The following is a 16,653-nucleotide window of genomic DNA, read 5'->3' as shown; positions in this document are numbered from 1 at the left end:
GGAGGCCTGGCATGCTGCAGTCCATGGGGTCGCAAAGAGTTGGATACAACTGAGGGACTGAAATGAACTGAGACCTCTGCTCAGAACCCTTCAAGGACTCCGGAACAAAGACCTACTGTGTCTCTACCCTGGTACTCAGCGCTCCTCACAAGCTGACTCCATGCGCCCCTCAGACCACACCACACTTCCAGAAAGTCACCTTCTCAGGGCTTCTGCTTGATCAGTTCCCAGCACCACCAGCATCGCCCTGTCCATGGTCGGTGGCATTCTCCCTCCTCCTCTCCTTCCATGAGAAGCTTGGCCAGCTTTCAAACCACTGCTCCAATTCCTACTTCCTGCTGATGTACCCAGCCCCATGTCTGGCTCGTAGGGACCTCAGTGAGCATTTCCCGAATGAACAGATGAGTGGGCGGCCAGAGAACCAGGGCCTGCCCAGCAGGCCCTCGCCTTAGCCGGTGGCTCTGTCCTCTGAACCCTTGGAGGGAAATGGAAAGTATCTGGGCTTTTCTCTGAGAGGACTTGGGCCCCAGAAGCCAGGCGGGGCTGAGTCTCCTTCGCCCTGAGTCCCTGGAGGCCCCAGCACACCCCCAGGCACCCATGGGGAGCTCCAACCCACGTTCTGGTGAACGGGCCTGATAGTGGGGTGAGGTGCTCAAGCCAATGGTGTTCTTTTTAAACTAATACACAGTCTCCAGACTCCCCTCGTAGTCCGGTGGCTAAGATGCCTCACTCCCCTTGCAGGGGGCCTGGGTTTAATCCCTGGTCGGGGAACTAGACCCCACACGCCTCAACCAAAGATTTCACATGCCACAATGATGATTGAGGATCCTGTGTGCTGCAACGAAGACCCAGCTTAGCCAAAAACATAAATAAATATAAATAAAATATGTTTTTTTCAAATAAATCACACATGCAGCCTCTCCCCCTCTTCACCCTAAGCCCTCCAGTCACTCAGGGTATTAGATATGCTCTTGTGTGCTTGGCTTCTGTGCTTTGTTTTACATTTTGGTTTTCCCCACTGTTCCCTGCTTGTAATAATAACAGGTAAGAATTATTGAGTGATCCTCTGGGCCAGGCAGTGTTGTAAGTACGCTGCATGTATTAACTCATTTGAGTCCTATATAAGCCAGTAGTTCTCCGTGGGGGGTCAGTTTTGCCCCCAGGGGACATTTGGTGATGACTAGAGACCTTGGGTCTCGAAGAGTCGGACACGACTAAGCGACTTCACTTTCACTTTTCACTTTCATGCATTGGAGAAGGAAATGGCAGCCCACTCCAGCGTTCTTGCCTGGAGAATCCCAGGGACGGCGGAGCCTGGTGGGCTGCCGTCTATGGGGTCTCACAGAGTCGGACACAACTGAAGCGACTTAGCAGCAGCAGCAGCAGAGACCTTTTTGGTTGTCACGGTGGTGGCATGGGGGGCGAGGGGGACAGCGGATGCCACTGGGATCCAGTGAGTAGTGGGGTTACAGCACACAGGGACAGCCCCTCCCAGCACAGAGTCATCCTGCCCCAAATATCGATTAGCCACAGTCCAGAGTGATTAGCCACAGTCCAGGCCCCCTGAGAAGCCAGGACATCCTGTGTCAGGCCTGCTGTGGCCCATGCCGACCTCACTTCTCTGAACTGGGGGTCACAGCCCTGTGCGTGAGGCCTGGCCGGCTTACGTGCAGATCTGTGTGGAGGGCAGAAAGGCGCTGAGAGCAGGGCCCATTTCTCCTCCTGCTCCCCCCGCTCCAGGCCCAAGGCCCTCGCCCACACTTGGGCCTCACTCAGCCCTCTGTGGTCGACCTCCGACATGAGGATGTCATTGTGGACGTTCCGGCCCAGACTTAAGACGGGGATGACTGCAGAAGAGCCGTGAGGCCAGGGCCGCCAGGCCACCTCCAGGCGCCGTGGGGCCTGGCTACAGAGGAAGCGGCCTTCAGAATGAGGAACCTGCCAGGGCCTTGCAGACAGCAGGGCAGGAGGAAGAGGCCCTGTGTAGAGGGAGGGAGAGGAGGCAGGCCCCTGCTTGGCCAGGCCTCTAGCTACTCCCCCACTTGTGAGACAGCTGGCCAGGGTGAGGGGCCCTGGCTGGAGCCACACGCGGGAAGGAGCCAGCTGGTGTGGTGAGAAATCTCCCCGCTTGCTGGCCCGTTGCTTCTGGGGTGGGGGAGATGGTGCGGAGGGAGACACCCTTCCTTCTCCCCACCCCACCTGAAGGCCAGGACCTTCCATGATCCAAGCGTTCCCAAGAGATCTTGCCGCCCATCCTCTGCCTGCTAGAGAGGCAAGGTGAGGGAAGGAGAGGAAGATGCCCTGAGGAGACACAGGATGAAACCAAAGACAGATCCTCTAGGGGATGTGAGAACTAGGGGAAGCCTCAAGACAGATGATGAAAACCTGCGGAGGAGGAAGCCCCATCGGGGTGGGGGAGGGTGGGAGGGAGTGAGCTGCTTCCTGAGAAACCCCTAAGAGGCAGTGCGTACAGGCCTCCACTGCTCCCTCCCTCTGGCTGCTCCCAGGCCTCCCAAGGATGCCCATTTCCCGAGAGCAGTACTCTTGGCCTCCCTGGGGTCTTGCTCTGGCCTCACAGTTGCCCAGACTGAGCAGGTCTGCTCCCACTGTCCACGGTCACATCCTCCAGCTCCTTCCAGATACATCAACTCTTCTCAGAATTCAATAGCTCCCCTCCTGCCTCTGCAGGAGCCGTCTGTTGACATACTTAGAGAAAAGGGAAGATACAGGAAAGCAATAATAAGGGCCCGTTATTATACTTTAATATATTATCTTGTTCATCCTCATAATATGCTCATTGCTACATCCCCAGCATCTCTCACGGTGCTGAGCACAATAAGCATTTGTTTGAAAATCAATGAGCCGTCCAGAAGGGAAATGAAGAAAACAATTCCATTTACAAAAGCATCAAAAAGAGTGAAATACTTAGAAGTAAATTTAACCAAAGAAGCACAACAACTTATACCCTGAAAATTACAAAACTGTAAAAGAAATGAAAGAAGATCTAGATAATTGGAAAAACGTTTATGGATCAGGAGACTCCACAATATTAAGATGGCACTACTCTGCAAAGTGATCTACACGGATGCAGTGCGGTTCCAGCTCACATCTTTGTAGAAACTGGAGAGCTGATTCTAAAATTCAGATGGAATTGCTAGAGACCCAGAATAGCCAAGATAATCCTGAAAAAGAAGAACAAAATAGCAGGACTCACATTTCCTGATTTATAAACTTACTACAAGACAATGTGGTACTGGCACAAGGATAAACATATAAATCAATGGAACAGAATTGCGAATCCATAAATAAACTCAGACATCTATAGTCAGCTGATTTTCAACAAGGTTGTCAAGACCATCCAATGGGACGAAAACAGTTTTTTCAACTGGATTTCCACATGGCAAAGAGTAACGCTGGATCCTGACTTCATACCATATATAAAAACGAACACAAAATAAGTCAAAGACCTAATACAAGAGTCAAAACTATGAAACTCTTAGGAGAAACTAGGGGTGAGCCTTCATGACCTTGGATCTGGCAAAGGATTCTTATGTGTGACACCAGAGGTATGAGTAATAAAAGGAAAAATAGATACGTTGGACTTCAAGAGAATAAAGAACCTTTTGTGCCTCAAAGGACACCACCGAGAAAGTGAGGAGACAGCTGACAGCATCCGAGAAAACGTTTGCAAAACATGTAGCTGATAAGAGACTTGCATCCAGAATATACAAATAACCCTTACAACTCAACAGTAAGAGCACGAATAATCTGATTTCAAAATAGCAAAGGAAATGAATGGACATTTTTCCAAGACACACAAATGGCTAATAAGCACATGGAAAGATATTTGACATCATTAGTCATCAGAGAAATGTAGATCAAAACCACAATGAGATACCACTTCATACCCACTAGGATGTCTAGACTCACAAGGTCTAATAATAGCAAAAACTGGCAAGAATGTGCAGAAATCAGAACCCTTCGTACATTGCTGGGGGGAATGTTAAATGGTGCAGCCACTTTGTAAGTTAATCTGACGACTCTTCAAAATACTGAACATAGAGTTGTTATACGTCCCGGCCATTCCACACTATGTGTGCACACAGGCATGGCTTGTGTTATCACACTCTGCCTCACTGGGCTTCACAGAGACTGCATTGTTTATAAGTCAAAGTTTTTTGGCAACCCTGCACCGAGCACGTCTATCAGTACTGTTTTTCCAATCTTCGCTCATTTTGTCTTCCCTGTGTCACATTTTGGTAATTCTCAAAATATTTTGAACTTTTTCAACATTTTTGTATTTGTTATGGTGATCTGTGATCAATGATCAGAGATTACGACTCATTGAAGGCTCAGGTGATGGTTAGCCTTTTTTTATCGATAAAGTGTTTTTTAATTAAGGCATGCACTTTGTTTTTAGACATGATGCTATTAAACAATTAATAGACACATCATAACATAAAATATTTTTAATAGCAATTGTGATTTTTTTTTTCTGCCCTGGGTCTTCATTGCTGTGAGTGGGAATTCTCGAGTTGCAACAAGCAGAGGCTTCTCATTGGGGTGGGTATTCTTGCAGAGAATAGGCTCCAGGCACGTGTGTTTCAGTAGCTGTGGCTCGTAGGGTGTAGAGGCTGGGCTCAGAAGTTGTGGTACCGGGGCTTAGTTGCTCCGCAGTTTGGGAGATCTTCCTGGACAAAGGATCGAACCTCTGTTCCCTGCATTGGCAGGTAGATTCTTATCTACTGTGTCACCAGAGAAGTCGAAACATAAGTTTTGTATGTGCTGGGAAACCAAAAAATTGTGTGATTTGCTTTATTTTGATATTCATTTTAATGATCTGGAACTGAGCCCTCAATATCTTCAAGGTAAGTCTATACCCAAGAGTAATAAATATATACGGTCACACAGAAATATCTACATGCATGTTTATAGCAGCATTATTCACAAGCAGGAAAAGGTGTGGTATATGAACTATATATATTTCAAGAAAACTATTAAGAAAAAAATTTTCAGAAAATTGAAACTAAATATACACCATGGATTAGAAAATTGGTCAATATTAAAGATTTCAGACTTTGATAACCGAAAAAAAAAAAATTGATGGACAACTCTGTAAAGTAGGCACTATCATTATTCCCATTTCACAGATTCAGAAGGTGAGGCCTGGAGACATCAAGTTATTTGCCAAGGACCTCACAGCAGTTTAACAGCCACAGCCTTTCCCTCCTCCTTGTTTCTCCTGGCACCCTGGTCCTTTCCTTCACAGCACTTGTCACAATTTCTAACGTTATATTTTTTGTTCTACAAGACCATAAACTCCTTGAGGGTAGAGACAGGTTTCTTTTGATCATCACTTCTCCATCTACTTAAACAAATACTTATGGAGCCTATTTAGTCATAAGCCATAAGAGTCAGTGAAAATATTTACTACAGGTCTTGGCTCATTGTGGGTATTCAATAGATACTTGTAGTTTGAATGGAAGAATGGATGGATGGATGAATAGATCAATGGATAGATGGGTGGGTGGATGGGTGGATGGGTAGATGGGTGTGTGTGTGTGAGCAAATGGATGGATGGATGAATAGATGAATAGATGGATGGATGGATAGATGGATGGCGTGGTGGATGAATGTCTAGATGGGTGGACCGGTTGGTTCTGGACAAAGGAGCTGACTGGTCCTGCTCAGGACCACTAGTACCTGGCTCATCCTCCTCACCTAGCAATCCTTCTCTTCCTACCACCCCCCACACCCCGCTGTCTTCAGACCCATCACATCCAGAGACCGACACCCACTGTACAGCCTCTTCTCTCTTCCTCCATCAAGGTTATGCAAAATTTCCCCATTTCTCATGGCCTTCTCAGGCTCTACTTCCTCCAGGAAGTCTTCCTAGCCTGACCCTTTCCTACACTCTGTCTAATGTACAATATTTGACGGACTGGTCATCCCTGATCATTCCCTGATGTCCCTGTCCTGAGATGCAGACCTGGGACTCAGGAAGGGAAAAGGTCTTGGCTTATTCCTCCTCCGCCGTCCCAGGGTCTGGTCAATGGCAGGCCCTGGATGAAGCCTCCGCATTGGCCATACAGGTAGGAGTCAGCGTCTCCTTTGGCAGAGGAGAATCCAGACCCTGGAGGGAGAAGGGCCCTCAGCAGCACCAGCTCCAGAGGGACAGCCAGGCCCAACCTTGGGGGTGAGGGGGGGCCCAAAGCCTGACCCCTGGGCCAGGCTGGGGCTGGGCTTGCTGGGAGACACAAGCAGGCTGGCCACAGCAGGGGCCAGGCGTGGGCGCCTCCCTCCCCACCCAAGCCTGAGCCAACCAGCCCCCAGGCAGGCTGGAGGCCTTGTTTGCCTTGGCCCTGGGCCAGGGCCGCCCCGCCAGTGAGTAATGCGTGAGGACTGCCTGGCTCCAGTTCAAGGGAAATGGGGCTGGAGACGGGGCCTCCTCAGCCTTCGCAAGGCTAGGTTCTGGGGGCGGCTTCCCAGAAAGTGCCTGCGAAGGCTGCCTCGGGGCCACTGCTGAGGCTGCCACTCACCCCTTCCTCCTCCCCCTCCACCTCCACAAAGACCTAGGAGAGGCCGGGCTGGAGTTCCCAGGAAAAGATCCTTGAGCGTCACCACAGACCCCCCACACACACCCACACTCCTAACGGAGCCAGCCTGTCCCTGGTGCTGTCAACTCACACTTCTTGAGTGCCTACTATGTGTATGGCAGGGGTTTGCTATCAGGGAGCTCACAGGAGTTCAGGGGGTGAGGCAGGGGGTGGGGTGGGGATGATGAGGTCCCAGAGGCTCCGGGTGCTCGTTCTGGAAGCACCAGTCCTAGAGGGGACCTCTCAGTTATCTGTCCCCCTCCCAGGCTTCCCGGGGAGGACATGGACACTGAGGCTCAGAGAACAGGAGTGACTGACCCAAGCCACACACGGCGTTACCTGCAGCCAGATAAGAATCCAGGCCTCCTGACTGGGGGAGGCCAGCCCCCGGCTGCTCTGAAGGGTGGCCCAGGCTCTAAAGCTGCGTGGCTCTCATGATGAAGGGACCCTGCCTAGGACATTCTATTTAGAGCCTGGGTCCTCCTGGAGTGTCCCTAAGGGCTTCTGTAACCTTACCACCCTGCCCGTGCTGAGTGGCCTCTGCTTGCTTAGGGATCTGAGTGACCACCCAGGTCGGGAACATGCCATGGCCATCATCACTGTCAGGAGGGGCAGAGACTCCCAGGTCTCCTGTCCCAGTGGGATGGCTTGGGAGCCAACCATGCCCTGTGCCCTTCCTGGCCTCTATCTGTGGTCAGTCTTTGTAGCTACAACCTACAAAAGATTGTTTTAGCTGTGTGTGCTCATGCCCAGTCGAGTCAGACTCTTTGAGACCCCGTGGACTGTCAGCTACCCACCAGGCTCCTCTGTACATGGAATTTTCCAGGCAAGAATACTGGAGTGGGTTGCCATTTCCTACTCCAGGGGATCTTCCCATCCCAGGGATCGAACCCGCTGTCTGTTGCGGCTCCTGAATTGGCAGGCGAATTATTTACCACTGCACCACCTGGGAAGCCAGTCTAGCTGAGTTAAGCACAAAAGGGAAGTTCTGACAGGACCCTGGGTAGGTCATAGAATCAACAGTGGGCTGGAGAACTCCACTGTGGGGAAGGCTGACAAATCCACACCCCAGAGCCGCTTCTTGAGAACCCAAGGGCCCTCTGGAACCCTAGATGACTCTCTTCTCCCCACTGACGTCTGCACTGGACTCCAAACACTGGACTGTGCTATTGGCCCCACGAAGGCGGCTGTTCCCCAGAAACAGGATGTAGCCACTGCCCATCCCTAGAGTCATTCCCCTTCCCCCATCCTGACTCCAAGACCAGAGCAGGGGCATCTGATTGGCCGATCCCAGGTCACGTGCCTATACTTGGCCGCTAGGGAAGCTGAGGAAGCAAGTGTCTTGCTCTTTAATCGCTCGACAGCCTCAGGGAAAGAGAATTTCCCAAGCCAGGTAAAGAGCCCAGGGGACCTATGGGCAAATCAGTAACAGATGCCCTCTCGCTCACCTTCCCCCATCTCCTCCAAGTCACTGCTCACCTCACTCCCTGCCCAGACTGACAAAAGCGCACGCAGCACAGAGGGATGTTGCTGAAGGACTTAGAGCCCAGTGTATAATTGTATTGTGTATGGAAAATTCTCAGCAGAGGGCATGGTACACAGTCGGTGTGGAGCACAGCGGGGTTCTTCTCCCCAGGGAGCGTGCAGATGCAGGAGCTGAGGGAAGGTGACCTGGGACTCAGCTAGTTGGTGTCAGGATCTGGCCCAAGGCAGACAAGAACGGGGGTTACAAAAAAGCATCATATAAACTGCTGCAGAATCTGCTTCATGCCAACAGGACAGACTGGGAGGCTTCTTGGAGGAGTAGATACTTGAGCCAGACATTGAAAGAAGAGAGTTCATCAGCTAGAGAAAGGGGGAAAGGCATTCAGGCCAAGAGTCTGTGCAACAGCATAGAGATGTGAAAGTGTCGGCTTTTACACACAAAACCACTCAGATCTGGGTTTACAGAGTGCCCTCTGCCATACCCAGGAGGATCGGTCAGCAGGGGGACAAGTGTGGGTACAGGGATGATGGCCCGGAGGCCAGGAGTGCCTAAGCTGAGGGAGTGGCAGAGAAAGGAAAACTAATTGAGGTCCAGAAACTCCCAGGGAATTCCCTGGAGGTCCAGTAAGATAGGATTCTGCACTTTCACTGATGAGGGGTGGGTTCAATCTCTGATCAGGGAATGAAGATCCCAAAAGCCGTATGGTATGGCCAAAAACAAACAAACAAAACCCAGAAATTAGCAGTCCAGGGCAAGAGAAAAACAGATGGGGAGGAACAGAGGGGAAGGAGGTGACTCTGCTTTCTGGGGTGGATCTGAGGACTAAACTCCACTTTCAGGGGCCCTTTGTAGGATGCGCTTGAGACAACAGAGAGAAGGCTGAGGTTGTCAGGGAGCCCTTCCCTGTCCTTCTGCCGTATAGTCCTCAGGCAGGAGGAGAAGGAGAAGAGGGAAGGAAGTGGAGGGGAGTTGGGGAGGAAGGGAAGGAAGGAAAGAAAGAAAGCACGGTACAGTTTTCAAAGATAACTGGCACCCAAATGAGGGACTCAATCAAGGGAGGTGCCCTCATGGGATCCGGGAATAAGAGACTCAAGCCAACACAGAGGTGGACAGATGATTCGGGATGACTGCTATGCATCCATCAGGTCCATAAGGCAACCTGTCCAGACAGAGCAGAAGGATGGAGACTTGAGGGGAAAAAACATTGTGCTGGCAAATTGTCTGATACGTTTGACCTTGAGGAAAAGTCTTGAAGGGCTCGAAGTACACTAAGAAGTGCCTGAAGAGCGTGGAAAGCAACGGCAAGAACCACAGTGAAGTCTAAACCGATGAAAAGAATCTAGGCAAAGCCTAACTCCAAGAATACCAGAGGGGTGTAAGGAAAGAAATGCAACCATAGTGCCCTCCATCCATCGCTGTGAACAAGACGGGCATAGCTCCAACTGTGTAAGTATTGACTACTGACGAGAAGACAAGTAGTCAAGACAGTCATCTCTACCTAGAAAGTTAGTATAAAGTTAACAAATAATATTCGAAATTAAATATTATTTAGATGTGGTTATAAAATCATAGTGGTAATGTAATTTACCCCTGAAAAGTAGCACTGAAGATGCTGTAAAGGGCTTTAACATTTTTCTTAACATACTTTTGTAGCTTTTGAATATTTGATAATGAATATAAATTATTTTTACATTTTAAATGAATAAAATACTTTTATATACTAAAATAAAAAAGAAATATGGTGGTAAATAACAAAATAAACAGCTGGAAGAGTTGAAAGGGCTATTTCTGGGAAACTCACAGGAAGAAAGAAAGGATGAGGGACTGCTGTATTTCATTGTAAAACTTTCAATTATCTTTGACTTTAAAAATTTTGTGCATAAACTTGAAAAGAAGTTTTTAATTCCTTAAAAAATAAGTGGCCACAAAGAATAACAAACCAAAGGAAAAACAGGCCAAAGATACAATTAACCAATTCACAAAAGAAATGCAAAATATATGGAAAAAAATTGATACACACACCACCTCACCCTCTAATGATGAAAAAAGACATTAGAAATAGCTGTGCATTCATGGACCTGGAACATGATCTCATTAGATTATCAAGTGTGTGAAGGAGGGTACAGTTTACAAAACAATATAATGTTATTTTATAACAATTTAATTTTTCTTTGAGTACCTACTTCTATGGTGGTCACATGTGAATGTATTCTGTAAAAAGTTGTGTGCTCAGTTGTCAACAGGTTTAATGTAATGGTGGAACCAAAGATAATTTTTAAAGCTCTTTTTCCTTTTTGTTAATTTAGTCTGAATTTTAGTGAACCTAACTTGCCAAGTTTTGCTGAACAGCAAAACAAATGAAATTTTATTTATACATTTACCTATTTGGAGCACCTTAAAATATGACATAGAACAATGAACATTGGTTTGAATAAGCAGGCAATTGATTACTAACCTGCTGAGACAGTGCAGAGAATGTACCACACCAATTTGTATATTTCAGGGTCCAACAGAGTCTGGCACCTAGCAGACCCCCAGATGAACCACTAGGGAATCAAAATTAAGCAGAGGTTGGTGGAATATTGTAGTCAGGGGCCTAACTGCACATATGTGAGCCTCTCACATGTACATGGGGTACATATAACTCTACACTGAAAGGATTAAAAGGGGGACTTTCCTGGTGGTCCAGGGGTTAAGACGCCATGCTTCCACTGAAGAGGGCATGAGTTTGACCCCTGGTCGGGGAACTAAGACTTCACATGCCACGTGGCATGGGAAAAAAAAAAGGGGGGGGATTGAAAGGAGAGATGTATATAAAGCACTTGGCACTTTTTAAGTGCTCAAGAAGCGTTAGCTACTATTTGTAATGATAACAGTAGTAGAAGTAGTTACCTTGTTGTGATGATACCTTGGACCCCAGAAATTCCAGCACTCAGGACGCTGCCAAGCCACAAGGCTCTCTGTCAGACCCCAAAACAGTCACAAGGACAGTAACCCCTTTTCCTCCTCCCACAGCTCTCCCTCCTCCGCTTCCTCCTCCCCCTGCTACCCACTGACCATCGGAGCAAGCCTGGGGGGCGGTGCAGCCTGAGTGCTCTCCTAAGGCTGGCCACTGGGTCCCACCAGGGCTTTCAGGACCTGAAGGTTGACTTTTCCTCTCTCTGCCCCACAGGACCAATGGCGACACGCCACGCCTGCTGTGTGCGCTCCGAAGGTTCTGGAAGAGAGAGAGACAGGGGCAAAACTAGGGGAAACAGGACTGATTTCGGGGGAAGGGATTGAATGCCATTGAGCCTCTCTTTAGAACATAGACTCTAACTGAAGTATGACACATACAGAAAAGTACACAAATCTTCAGTGTAAGTGTACAGCTCAGTGAATTCTGACAAATGGAACATCCCATGTAAATAGCCAGTAGACTAAGATTAAGAAACAGCACTTTAGCCCCCAGAAGTTCCTCTCGTTCCCCTTCCTGATGTCTAAAACCATAGACTCATTTGGCCTGACATTGAGCTTTATACAAATGGAATCATGCCGTATGGGCTTTGTGTGTCTGGCTTCTTAGCTGAGCACCACACCTGTGAGATTTGCTCTTGTGTGCAGTTATGGTTCTTTCCTTTCCACTGGTATATGACATCCACTGTATAAATAAACCGCATTTTTAAAAATTCACTCTGTTTTTGATGGACTTTTGAATTGCAGCTATTTGAATAGTGCTGCTGGGAATATTCTTGCCCAGGCCTTTTGGTGAATGTATGTATGCATTTCTGATGTGGGTATGATTAGCTTTAGTAGATAGTGGCAAGCAGTTTTCCAAAAATGGTTAAACCAATTGTTTGTTATCCCCACCATCCTCAGAAGAGAGTTCCAGTTGCTCCATACCTTCACTCCAGTTCTGTGTCAAGTGGTATTCACCTTTTAAATGAATACTAGCATCCTCTAAGTTCAGCTCCAATACTAGTCAAGCAAGAAATATCTGATGCGTCATTAAGTGACAGAAGCAGTTTGCAGGCCAATATGCAAAACTTGACTCCATTCATGAAAATTGTCCATGTGCATATGTAAGAAGCAGAGGCCAACTTCAGAAGGAGATGAATCAAAGCCTCCTATAATAGTCATCATTTCTGGGGAGTGGCATTGAAAGGCATAATTTTAAATGATAAGACTGAGTATCATTTTTACTTTTGATTTTGCATTTTTCAGTACTTTTAAAATTTAGGAAAAAAAATCTGTTTTAGAAAATGAAATTCTCCATCCCCCATGCTCCATGGCCACAACACACCATTCCATTACCTAAGGCTGGCAGCCTGACTCTGTTTTTCTTGTTATTCCCAGCATTCTCTCCTGCTCTGGAATTACCCTGAGCAAGGCCTCTGGGACAAGTCTCCTGGGCACTGTAATTTCCCAGGCTGCAGTGTGTCATTAGAAGATCTGGTGCTGATGACATGGGGCCTTGACGCAGCAAAGATTCCAGACCCTGATGGGATGGGACAGCCTGACTACATAGCAAGTCTCCTGGGAGAGATACCCCTGGAGTCTCCAGTTGCAGAACCCTGGCCTCAGGATGTATCTTAACCTCAAGGAAAGAAACCAGAAAAACTGCTCTTTCAAAGTTGCAGCCTCCCATGGGGGCTCAGGACTCAGAACAAGAACAGTGGAGTTAAGCAGACAGGGATTCCTGCCCTATTCCTCCCTGGTTCTCCATTTCCTCACCTGTAAAATGGGCTAATGACAACCCTTACCTTAGAGACAACACCAAGTGCTCTGCTCAGAGTGCCTGGTACAAAAACTCTATATACAGGCTGCTGTTATTATTATGATTATGGTGGCGGCTGTTACCATTACCAAAGAGGCAGAGTTCTTATTTATTTATGACTACACTGGGTCTTCGTAGCTGCTCGTGGGCTTTTTCTAGTTGTGGTCCTTGGGCTTCTCATTACGGTGGCTTTTCTTGTTGCAGAGCACAGGCTCCAGGGCATGAGGGCTTCAGTAGTTGGGGTGCCTGGGCTTAGTTGCCCCGTGGCATGTGGAATCTTCCCAGACTGGAGACAGAACAGTTGCATTGCCTGCCTGCATTGGCAGGCAGATTCTTAACCACTGGACCACCAGGGAAGTCCCCAAGAGGCAAAAGTTTTGCATATACCTTTTTGGGAAAAAATATAAGAATGTACTCTTTCTTTTCACAAATATTATGAAGCAAGTACAGTACAAACCTACTTTTCTTGGGGGAAAACTGAATTCATCTGAAACTTGAATGTATTTCATTTGGAAAGTTGACTAATCATTCCACACTGATTCATCCAAGGAACATTTGTGAAGTGCCTACTATGTCCAGGGCACTGTACTGGACACTGGGGATGTGGCAGGACAGAGCTTACAGTCTGCCAAGGGAGTCAGACAACAACCAAACTAACAGATGGATAACAAATGTTAAATATGTAAATGAAAAGTGAAATTGAAAGCGTTAGTCACTCAGTCATATCCAGTTCTTTGGGACCCCATGGACTGTAGCTTGCCAGGCTCCTCTGTCCATGGGATTCTCCAGGCAAGAATACTGGAGTGGGTAGTCATTTCCTTCTCCAGGAGATCTTCCTGACCCAGGAATCAAACCCATGTCTCCTGCATTGCAGGCAGATCTTTTACCATCTGGGCTACCAAGGAAGCCCCAGACATGTAATTCACACAGCACAAATAATGCAGACTAGGGCTGAGGAAATGTGTGCTGGGAATGCTCTCTGACGCATTCAGCTGAGCTCTGGAAATTTCTGTCTTCTTGGCTGAGTGAGGGAGCCCAGGAGGCTCTGGCCTTGGCAGGATCTACACTGACAGTGGCCTGAGCTAGAACTGTTTCTTGCTCCTGTGGAGATGAGTGGTTTGAGGAGGAGGGTGGAGAGGGGCTTCCAGAGGGTTTTAGGAGGTTAAGCGTGAGCAAGGGGGAATTTCCATGCAGCTTTGGAGAGCCTGGGGAGACTGTGCCCTTGGAGGGCAACCAGCAATCCCTCCAGGGACACGAGTGGGGAAAGCCCCTCAGTTCATATCAATCATAGCAATTACTAAGCACCTACTATGAGCTCAAAGCTGGGCTTGGGGTGATAAAAGATGTGATTCAAGTAAGAATGTAAGCTGCTGCCTGACCTCAAGGAACTCTAGTGCTGTTAGAGATACAGGATGAATCTCCACGAAAAGAGGAAAGCAAGACAGATTGGGTTGCAGTGTCTGCGTGGGTGGAATGGGCCATGGGTTCATTTGGATGGCAAACCGCTCAATCTCAGTCAGTGACACAAAAAAGTACCTTCACACAGCCTGTTGCAGGTGCAGCAGCTTCCAGGCCAGTGATTCAGGGATCCAGTGATTTCATCTCATGCCTCCCTCTTCCAGGTGACAGAGGGAGAGAGAGAGAGAGAGACGCTGGATCACCACTCACTAGTTCTTCAGGGCTTTAGCCCAGAGTGGGCATGAGGTACCTCCCCTTGAGGCCCATTGGCCAGAACTAGTCATATGGCCTCAGACAAACTGCAAGGGAGGCTGGGAAATGGGGGCCACAGGGGTACGGAGCACGAGGTACCTCTCCTTGAGGCCCATTGGCCAGAACTAGTCACATGGCCGCAGACAAACTACAAGGGAGGCTGGGAAATGGGGGCCACAGGGGTACGGAGAAAATGTCTGAGAAGGAAATGTCTCTGCCACAGCCACTTATTGATACCAGGACCACGAAGGCTGATGGAGTGAGAGGAGTTTTAAAGGGGTGTTGCACAGAGCAGGCAAGTGCCATGTTCGGGGGGTGGGGAAAAGCCCTGGGAGAGACTTCAGGAGGACTGCCAGGTGTGTTCTGGCTACTTCTTGGCTGGGTGTCTCAAGTCCAACCTCTATTCCTTCTTCCAGAAGGTCCCACCTGGACTCTCTTAAGAGAATGTGTGCGAAAGGGATCTCTGCACTGTTGAGAACAAATGTAATATCCCTGTCTACAGATCAGCCGTATTTTCTCTTAGTTCAGTGCAGCCCTAAGAGACATTCTGTTTCTACCTCCAGGGTCTTTGTGTCCCACCTGTAAATCTGGGGCATAAATTCTGTCTTATCCGTCTCCACTGAAGCGCCCACGCGGGCCTGGACCCATGCTAAAAGCAACACTGGAAACAAAGACACATCCTCCCAGGGTCTTGTCGTTTGCATTGTTCTACATAACACACTCGGGCTTGTCTTAAGACAATCACATTCTTTCTCCCCCGAAGCTCCTTAAAAAGGCAGCTCCTACTGAAAATAATATTTTTAAAAGGATGTGTATATGTGTATGACTTAATCACTTTGCTGTACAGCAGAAATGAACACAATAGTATAAATCAACTATGTGTGTGTGTGTGTGTGAAAGTCGCTCGCTCAGTCATGTCCAACTCTTTGCAACACTTCAACTTAATTCTTTTTTTTTTTAAAGGCTGCTCCAGACAAGTGCCCAGGTTTATTTATCAACTTCGTCTGGTTGGCCTGGGGCGGGCATGCGTGTCTATGGGATGACCTCGGAGCCTGGGACTGAGATTCTTCCACTCTCAAATCCCGAGGAAGTCTCCTCACACAGTCTCCCTAGAAAGAGGCCCGCAGCTCTTATCTCTGAGGCTCCAAAGGGCACTAGACAAACCCCACATTGAGCCCAATCTGGTACCCGGGACATGTGCCCTCTCCCTCCCCTCGTCCCTAGCTGTGAGTCGTTCCTGAATCAAAGCGCTTGTGCTGGTCTGAACTCACGAGGGCCTCCTCCAGCGGCTACTTCACATTCACTGGATTAATTGCAGCTGGGGGGGAGGGGAGGGAATCCATTTTTAGAAAATCATTACTTTCAGAAAGAGAGAGGGGGGCGCTTCTGGATGGGAAAACTGCTGAGTTGGCAACTCAAGCCTGCTGCTCCAGCTCCAGGAAACCCAGGGCCATGCGGGCTGCTCAGCTCGATGGGCGCTGCCCGGGGCCCACGCCCCCTTCTCCGGAGCCTGGGGCACCCCAGGCCCCCTCCCCGGGCTCCCACCAGCCCTCACTGCCTGCTCTGACCTGGACTTGGCAGTTCGCTTGGCACCCTGAGGAGCAGGGAATGGCCTCAGTATTGATCACCCCCGTTGCCTTTTCTCAGCCCTCTGGTTGCACAGCCCCTGCCTATAGCTCCTAGGAAAAAAGAAGGTTGGGGACTCCTAACTGCCACTGCTTTGAATTGAGCATCCAGTAGATTACATGATATGAAATTGCCATTTTGGGGAGGTCTAAACCATCAGATAGTAGCAACCCCACCTGGTTCAGCGTAACCACCCGGGATGGCTGGCTCTTCAATGCATTTCCTTACTAATTCCCCACCCCCCACCCCCAGCCCCATGAGGCAGGTATAATGCCCATTTGATGTTTCAGAAACTGGGGTTCAGAGAGATTAAGTGACTTACCCAAGTGAGCACCCCCACCACGGTCTCTCTGACTCCAACACCCAGGACCCTGAGTCACATCCCATGAGTCAGACCCCACAGCCACCTGCCCCGGCACTCGTGCGGTCACTGTCTAGAGCCGTGCTTCCCAGGGCAGCTGCTCTGACAACAGGCAGGC

This window comes from Bubalus bubalis, chromosome 22 (assembly GCF_019923935.1).
Source record: "Bubalus bubalis isolate 160015118507 breed Murrah chromosome 22, NDDB_SH_1, whole genome shotgun sequence".
Taxonomy (NCBI): Eukaryota; Metazoa; Chordata; class Mammalia; order Artiodactyla; family Bovidae; genus Bubalus; species Bubalus bubalis.
The sequence above is the reverse complement of the archived record's forward strand: the minus strand, read 5'-3'. Positions refer to the sequence as shown.